The sequence below is a fragment of the Canis lupus genome, chromosome 25 (assembly GCF_003254725.2).
Source record: "Canis lupus dingo isolate Sandy chromosome 25, ASM325472v2, whole genome shotgun sequence".
NCBI classification, from domain to species: domain Eukaryota; kingdom Metazoa; phylum Chordata; class Mammalia; order Carnivora; family Canidae; genus Canis; species Canis lupus.
The window spans coordinates 8,613,381-8,628,566 of NC_064267.1; the positions used below are offsets into that span (position 1 = coordinate 8,613,381).

Consider the following 15,186-nt stretch of genomic DNA (forward strand, 5'->3'; position numbering starts at 1 on the left):
TTCTAACACAATTCATCCTCTACTGCCAAAGTGGTTTTCCTGTATTCCTGGGTCCTTATGAAAAAGCTGCGTCAGATTTTCTTTAATAATCTCCATCCTAAGAAATTCTCTTCAGAAAGAGAGGAGAGAGAAAGCACTGTCTTCAGACTCAACAGATGTAGTTAGTAGGATGGCCTCATATCAGATGTAACTTCATCTGTAGAACCAGCCTGAATGCAATGTGGGAGTCAAAGACTCTACCAAACAGACCACCTCCCTGCACCCACTAATTATCAGGCAGAGTAAACAGAAATTTACAGAGGTTGGAGCTTCACAGTTCCCAATGATTCAGTTACTGTTTCTAAGAAGTTCATCCTTTGTACCTGAGACTTGGGGATTGAAAGTTAGACTAAGGTACACTACAAACAGCAGGAGTTCAAATAAATGTGTCTACACATGACTTTGATTCTTTAGTTTACATGCTTTAGCAATACTGTGGGAGTGGATTTTGTAAATACCACTATCTCAGGAACTTCCAGAAGTTAACTTTGTGACTATGATTTTACAGAAAAAAAATACTTAATTTTCATTCAGCAGCCAAATAAATTAGCTGTGTGCAGCTTGGAAGGCATGAATGGCAACTACTACCTAATCTGTGGGTATCACATATTGATAAGCAAAAAAAAAACCCACAAGAATGTTTATTTTTAATCATCGCATTTGTATTTTGTGAGGGAAGGAAATGCTAATTCCACATTTATCAAAGTATTCCTTGTTCATATCTAATTGTTACTGCATTTTATTTTCTCAAGTTTTTATTTAAATTCAAGTTAATATACAGTGTAATATTGGTCTCAGGTGTAGAATTTAGTGATTCAACTCTTAAAAACTGCATTTTTAAAATAATCAAATAAGCAAAACAAAGGGCACAATGAATAAATGTATGGCCAAGGTGAAAACCTATTTTGTGTCTGAGTTTTGATTTCTTAAAACCATTTGGAGGGAAAAATACCCCAGAATGTTATGCTTGTTATACATATACAATGCAAATTTGTGCTTCTATAGAATAAAATAGGTGCTCTATTTTAAAAGAAAAGAAAGAAAGAAAAAGAGAAGGAAGGAAGAAAGAAAGAGAAGTGAAAGAAAGGGAGGCAGGAAGGAAGGATGAACAGTAGGAAGGAAGAAGCTCTGTGACCATTTAGCTAGGATGTTGTAGAGAAAATGCAAACAATAGATCTCTCCCAAAACTGAGATTCTAACACATCATTCTACATTTCCATATATATCCCTTTAATTTCCTTTTTTCTTGACTTTTTCCAAGTTCTTTAAGCTCTATTATATGGTACTTTTGGCTAAGAAGTAGAGCTTAAGTAAGAAGGGCTTCTGAATTGAATTTAAAATTGCATCGGTTTCTTTTTAAAATGCTTACAGTATGCATCTTTATTAAAATCTTCTTATTAAGAAGAAAATATTTAAGTTGGTCTTTCTGTTGTGTCATATACTAAAATTGAGTTCTGGAGAAATCTCAAATAAGAACAAGACTTCTCTTACTTTTTTTATATTTAAGCAGATTCGTATGTTGGAGAATTTCTGAGTGGGTATATTTATCCTACTATATTTAATTTTTATTTAAAACTTTAGAATTAATTAAAATGATTAAAATGCTACCACTAATAGTAGGAACTTTGGAATTCCTGAAGGCTTTGGGCAATCAGTTACTTAGTTCTAAAGTTTTTGATAAATTGCTTAGGAAACTGATGCTTTTGAGTCACCACTTTTTTGTTACAAACTATAACTATAAATAACATTTTGGTAATTCTGGGTTTTTTTCCCTCTTTGTTTAGCTGAAAGAATTGAAGCAACTCATCTTATGAAATTACAGTTTTTAAATTTTACAACTATTTTGGCAATCTTCCTACCCTTCTCTCCTCCACCCATGGGCCCATTGAGCGAGCAGGTTGGCCCCACTCTCCATGATCATAGCTGATTGACTATTGGAAGAGTAGATATCTGACCCAAAATGAGCCTGTATAGGGGTGAGCCAGCACCTATGATGCATGAAGCCTGGCTCAAGATAATAGTGGAATCAGCCACATTTTTCTCTGAGAGAACTGAACTAAGACACGAGGACATAAATTTCTAATTGGAAAGCTTAAGCATGGAGCTGAGGTACATCAGTGACAACAGTGGGATCTATAAGCCTACTAACTTCGGATACTGGATAAACATGAAATATTCCTTATCACTCTTACATTAAACTCCCTTGGAAACAAGTGTGAGGAGCCTTTGGTAAACATAAGAAATAAAAAATAAATCTATGCATGTCATAATTCATTATTTGAATTTGAGAGCACATCATTGATAGGTTCTAAATTATAAATACTTAGATCTCCCAAATAATTATATTAGATGTGAGTTGGCACAGTATCTAGCACAAGGTAGATTCTCAATCAATATTTTTGAATGACCCAACCAATGATTGAATAACTATAACTATTCAATAACTAGTTATTGAATAATTATTATCCAACAATATTTGCCATAAATAATAATGACTCCATATTGTAGAAGAATTTCTACATTGTCCAAACTTTTACAGGTCATTTTCACTTTATCTCATGTAATTTTTTTTTTTTTTTACATTTCGGTAGCATAGTCTACATCCTTGGAAAATGTCTGTGTACCAGTATCATCAGCATCACCAGGAATATTATTAGCAATGCAGAATCTCAGGCTTGAGCCTAGCTTGAATGAGTCAGAATCTGCATTTTAACATCTCCAGTGATTTCTATGTACACTAAAATGTGATAAGTATTGCTGTAGAATATGGAGGCTACTTTGATAGAGATTAATTAATTCAATGGTTCTTATCTCTGGATACAACAGAATCACCTAAAATCCTTTATAAAATACTGATGCCCAGGTCCCACTTCATACCAATTAAATTAAACTTAGACCCACCAAATAGATAATGAGAATTGAGCCTCCATATTGCACATATTGCAGGGGTACTGTACTACTATACCAATGATGTATGATGACATTGTATATATATAACTTATTATGTATCTATCTCTATCTCTATATAATCCCCATCGGTATAAACGAAGAAGGGAGAAGTAAGTTAAAGGAAGGATGACTGTAATGAGATAAAGCCTTCTGGAAAAACTAATAGCTTGGATTGTTTTAGAAAAGATAAAAGGTAGTTTGGTTAAAGTAGAAATAATATTTTGGAGCAGGCTTGGTCAATGGCAACATAAAGAGGTTACAGTAAAGGAATAGAAATTGCAAAAATGTAAAGCAATTGATCTGAGTTGGACAGTTACTATTTATAAACCAACAAGCAGAAACCAGACATAAAGACTCAGTGTTAAAAAAATAAATAATAAATAAAGCTAGGGGGCACCTGGATGGTTTAGTCTTCTGAGCATCTTACTCTTGATTTTGGATGAGGTCATGATCTCAGAGACTTGGGATTCTGCTCTGTGTTGGCTCTGTACTCAGCAGGGAGGCTGCTAGGATTTCTCTCCCTACACTCCCCCTGCCACTCATACACATGCTCTCTCTCTCTCTCTAAAATAAATAATATTTTTTAAGAATAAATAAATAAAGCCAAGTAATAACTATATTATAGGCCAGTTGGGAGTTTTCCTATACTTAGACTAAGTTAAATGGTTTGTAGATGACTTTAATCACTTAAAAAATATTTGTCTTTGTCCTGGTATTATAAAAGAATAAATTTCATTATGAAACATTGGAAAGGAGAACAAAGCAGAAAAAAAGGAAACATAAAGTAGTTATTGTTCCATAATTCAGAGAATTATATTTAACATTTTATTGTACGTCCTTCTAGGATGTATCTTTGTGTGTATCATATTTCCTTGCTCTTGGACACTTTTATTTTAAGACATATTATTGATTTAATAACATTTTTATTGGAAGAATAATGTACACATTTAAAAGAGTATAAAATTTGAACCAGGTTGTTTTTTATGTAATACATGATACATTTTTCTAAGCCTTCTATATTATTTAGTCTACATATGGTTATAAATTGCTTTGAGCCATCAGCTATCAGTGATAGCTGACAACATAGTGATATGCTGCTTTTCATACATAATCCATGCCTGTGATCATTACTTCTTTATCCCTTATAGGAATGAAAATATCATTTCTAGATATGTTGAAAAATATCAGGATCTTTCTACATTTTATATTTGGTTAAAGGTAGCCCATGTTTTGCTTTCTTCAACTAGAATACACAGTTTCTCTTGGTCATCAGCCAGAGCTTTTGACATGGAGATATTCAGGCCTGAGTAAAAATCCTTCACCATGCTTGAATTAGTTATGCTGCCTCTCCTAGCTTTGAAAATTTTAGGACCAAGATCAGTATTGATGGACTTTAATTTCATTGCCTAGTGTGTGACCAACCAAGTACATGACAGACAATATTCTGCATACAACATAATTTTGGTTTGAAATATGCACCTAGAATAAGTTTAAGGCATTAAAAGCAATAATTTGCAATTCATGTTTATGTTAAATATGCTGCTGGTACTACTCCAATAAAAATAACTTAGGTGGCAATCAGATGAACATACCTATACATAATTTTTTATTCTGATTTTTTATTATTTTTATGGTATATTTTTGATAACCTAAACCCAAAGTACCTCATTATTTTGTTTTATCTCCATGTCTTTGATGATAAATGAAACTGAGCAAGCTTATGTTGATTGGTCATTTGCATTTCTCCTTCTGTGAATTATCCTGGAAATATCCTCTGTTCATTTCTCTTACTATTTTTGTTTTCTAATGTGTAATCACTCTTGTATATTAAAAGTAGCATTTTCTTATCACATTTCAGGCAAATGTGTTCTTAATATTTTGTTTGACTTTTAAACTTATGTTTGTATGTGCATACAAAATGTATAAGTTCAAGAAGTCAAATAAGTCCACTTTTTCATTAGGGCTCCTTTTGCTAATTTTATATTTGGGAAGTTCTTTCTCCATTTTGAGATTAGGTTAAAATTTTTTTATGTATTTTGTTTTTAAAATGTACTTTTGTTATAGTTTTATAGTTTATATGTGTCTCTTTGATCTAACTGGAACATGATGTATGTTATACAAAGCTCTAATTTTACTGGGAGGAAATTATTCATGTAATTCATCCTCTTCAGTAATGATATTTCATTTGTTATTATATTAGGTTAGAATACCTAATTTTATGCAACAAGGTATGTTTCTAAATTTTATTTCGGTCCTATAGGTCTATATGTCTTATATCAGTAGTAGATGATTTTGATTATTGTAACATATCATTTTTTACCATATTCAACTGTAATAAAAAATCCTTACTATAAGACATTATTTTACTCACTCAACAAGAAGTCAAGGGATTGATTGCCCGTGAACAATTCAGCAGCTCAAGATACCACCAAGAACTCAGAATTATTCTCTCTTCTTGCTTCAATAAACTTAACAGTGGCTAGCTACTATAACTGCAGTCCCTACTTAATTGTATGAAGAATGTTAAAAAAAAGAAAAGAAAAGAAAAGAAAAGAAAAAAAGAAAGAAAAAAGAAAAGAAAAGAAAAGAAAAGAAAAAAGAGGCAATGACTATGCTTTGGGGTCATCTTTAGCTGCAAAAGTATCTAGAAAATTACAAGATTTGTTTTTGTTTGCTTTACAGCTTCTATAAGTAGAAGACATGACAAAAACAATTGAATTAGCCAACATGTAGCATATGTTGCATGCAGCGTTATACTCTGTTTGATATCTTTTAGGAAAAATGTCCTTCTACGCTTCTAAAATTTCATAGCTTTTCTTTGTTTACCCTTCCTCTTGGACTGTGGAGTTAAGTCATCTGATTTTATTTGGTTTATGATTAGAATTCCACACTTAAGAATATGGTATGTCTTTATTTATATGTTCTTAAGTATCTTTCAGTAACATTAAGGTACATCGAGTTCTTGTTAAGTTATTCTTAGAAATTTCGTGTTTGGGAGTTGTTTTGTGAAAGTTATCCCCTTTTAAATATAGGTTTTAGTTAGCAGTTGAATAGCTATCAATTTGAAGTTATTTATCATATATATAGATGTGTATACACACACACACACATACACACACACAAATATAACCTTACTAGCTAGAATTCTTTTCCTTTGACTTGCTCTGCTTTTCTTTTCCAGATATGCTATACAGAATGTTTTGCTTAACATTATTTTTGGTATGCATTTGGAACAAGGGCATCTTGCTTTTAGTTTATCTTTAAGCATGAGTTTTTATCAAGAAAGTTATTTGTGCACTGAACTAGATTTCAAGATTGAAGAGAAAAATTATGTGATGGTTACTTTTTTGTGTCAGTTTGACTAGGCCATGAGGTACCCAAATATTTGGCTTACTGTTATTCTGGATATATCTGTGGGGGTGTTTCTAGATGAAATTAATATATGAATTAAAAGACTGAGCAAAGCAAATCACTTTGCCCAAAGTAGGTGGGCCTCATCCAATCCATTAAAGGCCTGGATAGTTGAATTTGCTCACTCTGCCTTACTGTCTTCATGCTGGAACTTACGTCTTCTCTTGGCTTTAGACTCTGACTGGAACTTACCCTATTGGCTCTCCTGGTTCTCAGGCCCACAGGTCTAGGCTGGAATGATACTATCAACTCTCTGGATATCCGGTCTGCTAATTGCAGGTTTTGGGACTACTCAGCTTCTATAATCCTAAGAATCAATTGCTAATGTGTTTCTATAAACTAGCAATGACTATCTGAAAGAGAAATTAGGAAAGCAATCCCATTTGCAGTTGCTTCCAGAAAATAAAATATTTAGGATAAACACAACCAAGGTGGTGAAAGACCTGTATACTGAAAAGAGTGACTTTTATGAAAGACACAAATAAATGAAAGGTATCTGTGCTCTTGGATTGGAAGAATTAGTATTGTGAAAATGTTTATAGTACCTAAAATAACTTACAGATACACTACAATCCCTATTAAAATTTCAATGGCATTTTTCACAGAAATTAAAAAAGGAAAAAAAAAAGGTCCTCAACATTAGTCTTGGCACTTATTTCTTGGATAAAACACCAAAAGCACGGGGCACATGGGTGGTTCAGTGGTTGAGTGTCTGCCTTCAGCTCAAGTCCTGATCCCTGGGATCCAGTTCCCCATCAGACTTCCCACAGGGAGCCTGCTTCTCCCTCTGCCTCTGTGTGTATGTCTCTCATGAATAGATCTTTAGTGTTCATTTCAATGACTTTTAAGGAATATTCATACTCGTATAATTATCTTCCAAAATCAACATACAGAACTTTTCCATTATATAAGAAAAGTCCCTTGTACCTCCTTCCATGTGGTCAATCTTCTTCATGCTAAAAACCTTTTGACGTCTATCACCAGAAATTATTTTCTGCTCCTTACAAGTTATACAAATGGAATCTGATTCTGTCCTTTAACATAATGCATTTGAGATTCATTCATGTTATTGCATGTATCATTAGTTTGTTCCTTTTTATGGCTAAGTAGTATTCTGTATTTAATATATCATAATTTGTTTATTCATTCTCCTTTGGATAAGATTTGATTTATTTCCAGTTTGGGACTAGTATGAATAAGACTCCAATACATATTTCCATTTTAGCGTACTTGCTTCTGTTGAATTTCTAGGGAACAACTGTCCTGGAAGATCTTTCAATCTTAAAAAAAAATGGAATAAAAAATTTCAAAATGCCTTAACATCGACCATTAATTTTAAAACATTGTTACTATCAATTTCAAAAGTAGGACTTAGTGCCTATTAAAAATGGAAAATATATTTGTAGAAAAAGTATTATTTACTCAGTAAGCATTAACAATGACAGCCTGAGGCAATCTCTATGAAGTGAATATATGTGCATGTGTGTGTGTGTGTATTAACTCATTCATTCATTCTTGATCCTGTCAGAGATTATGTTCAACATTTTAGGAACAAAACAAAGCACTCATTTATTATCTCTATAGATGATATGAAGCTGTGGATAGGGGAGCAGGTAGTTAATAGAGTGGGTAATACCATCAAATTGGGGATAGTATGTATAACAGTAGGGGAAAAATATATGCTAGAGAGGTTTGTAGAGGTGATTCCAGAATCAGATAGGAACTGAAATTTGATCAGTAGTTCACAAACTGGACTATAGGGATTGGAATAGACTGGTTGGATAAATAATCTGGGAGAGGTAGAGAGATATAAGGAAAATGGTGGTTTAAAAAATTAAAAGTTTATTTTACCTCACTGTAATCATGGGGATTACAATTCAGTAAATTAAGGATGCAGTTAAGAATCAATATTTTAAGAAACACCTCAAGCAATTTCAAGTCTTTGTTTGGATGAGAATCTAGGACTCTGAGTTGGATGACTTCTAAGGCCCCTTCTAAACTGAAGGTACTATATTTGTTGTTTTTTTAAAGATTTTATTTATTTATTTAGGAGAGACATACGCAAAGATAGAGAGAGGCAGAGACAGGCAGAGGGAGAAGCAGGCTCCATGCAGGGAGCACGACGTGGGACTCTATTCCGGGACTCCAACATCAGGCCTTAGGCTAAAGGCGGCGCTAAACCGCTGAGCCACCCTGGCTGCCCAAGGTACTATATTTGTATTAATAGTTTGAATGCACCCTGATGTCCTTGAATTATGCTGGAGTCGGATGTTATTTTAGGTATGCCAAAAGGAATTTACGATGATGTGATAATACTTCTTTTGAAAGACAAGGGAAACCACATAAATGACACAGGTAAGGATAGGGAAGATTAGAGGAGATGCATGAATAGAGGAATTGGGATCAAGAAAGAATGATGACAAAATAATTCCTAGGAGTTTGGCTTCAGGTTTTATAAATTCTCAAAGTATCTAGATGCAGAAAATAAGAAAGAATTTCCTGTCATTATTTGAAAAATGGATAGGCATTTTTATTAAAGGGATGGAAATTGAGTGAAGTATATAGATTCTGTGCCAACAGACTAAGCTATAAAAATGTAATTGCTCCCAAATTGAGATACATTATCAATCCCTAGTTTAATAGTGATTCAGAATTAAAGGTCATTAATCAGCATGTTTGGCACAAGCAGAAGTATACAGCCATAGTAATTGGTTTCAGAAAATAGAGAATCTAAACAGTAGTTATTTTTTTTAATTACCCATTATGGGATAGGGCTTGTACTAAGCATTTTACTTACCTTGTCTCCATTCTTCACAGTAGTCCTGAAAATTAGGTGTGGAGTCTAAAATACCACTAGAACAGAATCATAGAAGGAAATCTGGAAACAGGATTTTAGTCCAAGCTCTAACAGTAATAAGATCTCCATCTTATATAACTACTTACCTCTGAATTTAAGGTCTGCAGAATGAAGAGTACATTCAAGCCTTATAACAGTGTATCAATGAGGATAACTTGAACTATACAGTTATAACAACCCCTTTATCTCAGTGTCTTATACAAAACACATTTTTCTCTCATATAAAATCAACTACAGATCTGGCCGACTCTCCAGATCAGGTGTTACACATATAGTGATCCAGTCCTCTGGTTCCACCCTTTCAATATGAGGAAGAGAATCTCCTCCAGCTTTTCACCACCTCTAACCATAGGAACATCTTATTTCTATTCACTTGTCATTAGATAATGCAAGTCACATGGCCCCACTTAATTGCAGAGTAGTTAGAAAATCTATATATTCAAGAAGTAAAAACTAGGTTTTATAAAACTAGCTTTAGTAAGGCCCATTACAAACTCCCTCTTATCTTTAAGTGCATGAGGTATACAGCCTTGAGGATACTTTGCCAGGACCATTTGATGCCGGCATTTTATAAATGGATAACGGAAAATAGCTTCAATAATTACCCAGGTTCTTTTAATCAGTTATACTTGGTGAGTGTTTGTCATCATCATCATCATCATCACCATCATCACCACAACAGCCAATCTTTAGACATTATGACAATACACTAAAACTTAATTGAAGTAATAGTAATAATAATAACATTTATGGGCACTTACTTTGGCCAGCATTAAAGGTAAATACTTTAAGTGAACTAAATTATTCCAATCTCATGACTCTATGAGGTATGTATTTTTTAAATTCTCATTTCACAGCTTGAGAACAAAAATAAAAACAAATATTTAAAAATGCTTAGGTTAAGTAATGTAGCCATATTTAAAGCGCTAGTATGTGGCAGAGCCAGACTTTAACTGTCTGACCTCAAAGCTCATGTTCATAATGAAGCCATGTTTTGTTTTGTTAACAAACACAGAAACTGAGGCTCAGAGATGCATGTATCCTGACCAGTGTTATCCTAAATGTTATGAAGCTAGAACACATGTACCCTCTGGGGCTGAAATACTTATTCTAAATTTTTTTATGGATGGGTCACTTAAGATAAAACAGGGTACTGCTGAAAATAGCCTCTAAAGCAGAAGTTCATCTGCTACTGTTCATCTGTTCATCTTAATTCACTTTTGACTGCCAGCAGCTTGGCCATGACTCTTGGATCTTACAATCTTTCCTAAATTTCAGGGGGTTTTTTGAGGGTTTTTTTTTCTTTATGCCTACTGTATTGAAGCATACACAGAGTCCATTCAAGGGCACATCTCTTTTGACTATAGCACACACATACACACACAATTCTTAGAGTACAAATCTCCTATTTATAAAAACCACAGAACCTATTTTTTTAGTCAAGGTGTTTCTCCTTAAGGAACAACTGTATCACCACTCAGTAAACATTTGTGAGATACATGAATTTGAATTATTCAGTTAGAATTCAGTTAAATGCATTAATAAAGAATTTCCTTTGTGTTAGGTATAAGAAGTTGTTAAAAAGTTATTCTATGTACCTATTCCTCCATTATTCAAGAACAGCTGGAGTGAAACAAAAGAGAAGATAAGAGATTTAAATTGTTGTTCGTGAAATAACCATAGGAGTAGTACTCCAGATTTATCCCTTTCCTTTCTGTCCTTTAGATCTTACAAGAAAATTCATGTTTCCACCTTAGGAAACTAAAAATTTCCCTAGGATCTCTCTCTTTCTCATTTTTTAAAAAGATTTTACTTATTTGTTTGTTTGTTGTTTCTTTAGAAGTAGGGGCAATGGGGTGGGGAGATGGGCAGAGGGAAAGAGAGAATCCAAGCAGACTCTACTCTGAGTGTGGAGCCCAATGCAAGGCTCAATCCCATGACCTGAGATCAAGAGCTGAGCTGAAACCAAGAGTTGGATGCTCAATAGACTGAGCCACCCAAGCATTCCCCTAGGATCTTTGGAATCTGGTACGAGAATAAGATTTATAAAGAAACTTAATTATATCCTAAAATAATCTTCCTTCCTTCCTTCCTTCCTTCCTTCCTTCCTTCCTTCCTTCCTTCCTTCCTTCCTCCCTCCCTTCCTTCCTTCCTTCCTTCCCTCCTTTTCTTTTCTCCTCCTCCTCTCTCTCCCTTTTTTACTTCCTAAAACTTACACTTATTTTTTAATCAACTACCAAATGAAGTATAGCAGTTACACATTAATCTTTGGTGATGGAGGGGGAAATTCAACACCAAATACAGTATGTAAAAAAAAATGTGAAATTTATTGTATCTGAAATGTTCCTGAAAGGGAAAATATTTTCCAAAAGTGATTTTAAAAACAGTTGCAGTGTATGGTCAAGTAGGCCCTGTCAGCTTAAATACTCTTTTAAAAAGGGTAAATTTTAAATAAAAAGGAAATATAAGAAGAAAGAAAAGAAAACAGAATACAATGAAAGAAGCAATAGTATACATGGCCAGTTTATGGGTAATTCTAAATAATTATTAACTCTAAAGATAATCATAATACTAATGAATGGATATTACAAACAAGATAGAATTAAAATCAGAGCATTAGTAATGTGAGACAGTATCTAAGCTAAAACAGTCTTGCATTGTTTAGGAGAAAGATAGAGGTGCTGAACATTTCATAGAATCCCAGATACAGAGGAAATAGAAGCACCAGTTATCTTTGGGAATGGGGATAGAGAGGGAACCAAAAGTGGAAACTTGTTCTCCCCCACAGCTATGTAACTACCTTTACCTAGTCAAGCAGAAGACTAGAGATTTATTCTCTGAAGAGAGTGAACCAAAGGTACAATAACCTTGGGGACATTAGACCCAGCAAGTGCAAAGGTACTATGCAACAGTAAGAGGAAAAGCGAAATTTATATACTAAACAGGAAAACCATCAGTTCCCTCACCCCAGGCCCACTTCCAGGTAGGAAATTAAAGATCTACTTTCAGGGAAAATTGACCAAGAAAATAGACCTACAAATATCTGATACTTCAGATACTTGAGTGGTCCCCTAAGAGAAACTTTCAGCTCACCACTCTCAATGTCCCTGATCATAAACAAGGAGCAGAAAGCCACTTGCTAAACAGTTTAACAGTTTCTTAAAATGATAATCTTTTCATGTGACTCAGAAATTTCACTCCTAAATATCTACTTAAGACAAATGAAAACCTACATCCACTCAAAGACTTGAATGCAAATGTTTGTACAGTATTATTATTCATAAGAGCCAAAAACTAAAAGCGAACCAAATGTCCATCAACTGGTGAGTAATTAAACAAAATACAGTACATATCCATCCAGTGGAATACTATTCAGAAATAAAAAGGAATCAACTACTAATATTTGCTACATGAATTAACCTCAAAAGCATGCTAGTGAAAGAAACTTCATGCAAAAGACTCTATATTGTATGATTCCATTTATCAAATATCTGTAAAAATGCAAATCTTTAGAGAAAGTAGATTAATCTGCAATAAAGATGAGAGCAGAGATTACCTAAAAATGGGTAGAAGGGATCCTTTTGGCGTAATGATAATGTTCTAAAATTTGATTGTGGTGGTTATAAAACTCGATAAGTTTGCTAAAAATTATTGAATTGCTCACTTAAATTGTGTGAATTTTATAGTATGTAAATTGTATCTTGATAAGGTTATATAAAGAATTTATCCCATTCATTAAATCGGAGGATGCTATGAAATAGAAACAATAAGAGAGAACTCAAGTAAACGTGATTTTGAAAATATTTTTTAAATGTACTAGAAATTTGAAATTAAAGTCCAGTAATTCTCCTAGAATATGGAAGTGAAAGGCTGAAACATAAAAGCTAAAAGAACCTAATCTAGGAGATACAACTTCTGACCAATGTGTGCTCCAGATACATAGGGGAAAAATAGGGGAAAATGTAAAATAAATAAGAGCAAAAGTTTTCCAGGGCTGAAAAGAAGCATAAGTCCTTCACATTTTAAGAGTCTGCAGAGACCCAAGAAGAAGGAATGAAAAACAAACTCTCCCTAGACAAATTGGCATGAAATTGTATAACATTAAGGAAAAGGGGGATCCCTGGGTGGCCCAGCGGTTTAGCGCCTGCCTTTGGCCCAGGGCGCAATCCTGGAGACCCGGGATCAAATCCCACGTCGGGCTCCCGGTGCATAGAGCCTGCCCCTCCCTCTGCCTATGCCTCTGCCTATGTCTCTGCCTCTCTCTCTCTCTCTCTCTCTCTCTCTCTTTGTGTGACTATCATAAATAAATAAATTAATTAATTAATAAACAAACAAATAAATAAATATATGAGGAAAAGGTATTAAAATTTCCATAATGCAAAACAGAAAATGAGAAACAGATGGGCATTGGTTGTCTCATCAACACTAAATGCCATAAGACAATGAAATAGTTCTGAGAGAAAATTACTGTAAATCTAGACTACTATATCCACCCAAATTTTCAGTGAGAGGGCAAACCAAAGTTTTTTTAGCTATCAAAGGGCTCAAGACATTACCTTCCATACATCCTTTCTGAAAAGAGCAAGGGTAAAGAGGAAGGAAGTCATGGGATACAAGAAATAAAGAACATCACTGAGGAACTCAGTGAACATGTTTCCCAGCATATGACAATAATACAAAATGTCTAATAAGCAACTAATTCAAATATAAGTAGGAAGCCACTAGAGTCAAAGAATAAAAGGCAGTAGGGTAGATTCCAAGCAATATACAATGACTGCAGAGTTATTAGTAAAAAATTATGAAAATAAAAATGGACAAAAATATGTTTCTATTCTCAATAAGAGGAAAGTAAAATAATCAAAATAGCTAATAATAAGGAAGCTATACAATATGTAAGAAAGATGTGCTGAAATACATTTCAAAGTAAACTATGGCATGATTTTGAACAATAGAAGTGAAGAAAAGAAATTCCACTTAGCTTAGATGCTTTGAATTGTCTCCTTTAAGTAACACAGCAGTCAGAATATTGTGCCCATGGAGTACTATAATACTAACATTCTATTTTGCTTATAGTTCTCTGTTTGCAAATACTATTATTTTTTTCAACTTTAAGAGATAATTCATTGAAAAAATTTTCCAAGTCTTCAATGTAGTTATGAAACAATATAAATACAATATAAATACCATTATTAAAGAGTAAAGGAAAGGAGGAAGGAATTGGATATTATATCCTCATCTAATATTGTGGGAAGCTGAGATACAGTATTTGAAGTTGTTGAAACAAGAAATAGAAGTTTAAACATGACATATAAAGTTACAAAGACAAGCAACAGAACTAAAATACTATCAAAAATTGGATCAAGGAGATAGAAACTTACGGGTAAGTTATATCCTCATGGAGTTTTGTGTTAAATGTAAAACCAAGCAGTAGTGATATAAATATGTTATTCAGAATATAGGAAGATAACCCACTTAAAGTATTAAAAAGTGTTTCTCTTGATCCAATGCAATGCCAGTCAAAATCCCAGAAAGTTATTTAGGGGATATTGACAAATTGATTCTAAGGTTTGTGTGGAGAGGCAAAAGACCCAGAGTAGTCAACACAGTATTGAAGAAGAACAAAGTTGGAGGGCTGACCCAACCCAAGGGCAAAACTTATTATAAAGCTATAATGATAAAGACAGCATGCTATTCACAAGGAATAAACAAATAGATCAATGGAACAGAGTCCAGAAATGAACCTAGATAAATATATTCAATTAAAAAAAATATATTCAATTGAACTTTGACAAAGGAGTAAAGGCAATACAATGAAGCAAATGTCTTTTCAGTGAATTGTGCTAGAAGTGGACATCCATGTGAAATAAATAAATCTAGACACATATCTTACACACTTCACAAAAATTAAACTGGATTGTAAACCTAAATGC

The 15,186-nt window shown here is 33.6% G+C and overlaps 1 long non-coding RNA gene across 5 annotated transcripts in view; it reads left to right on the forward strand.

The window, feature by feature from the left end:
* LOC112669448 (uncharacterized) overlaps window positions 1–15,186 on the forward strand; it is a 362,442-nt gene that overhangs the window by 163,152 nt on the left and 184,104 nt on the right. For all 5 annotated transcript variants that reach the window (XR_003142264.2, XR_007406015.1, XR_007406014.1 and 2 more), the window contains one exon: window positions 8,450–8,605. This is a non-coding gene — a long non-coding RNA (uncharacterized LOC112669448). The remainder of the gene's footprint in view (window positions 1–8,449; window positions 8,606–15,186) is intronic.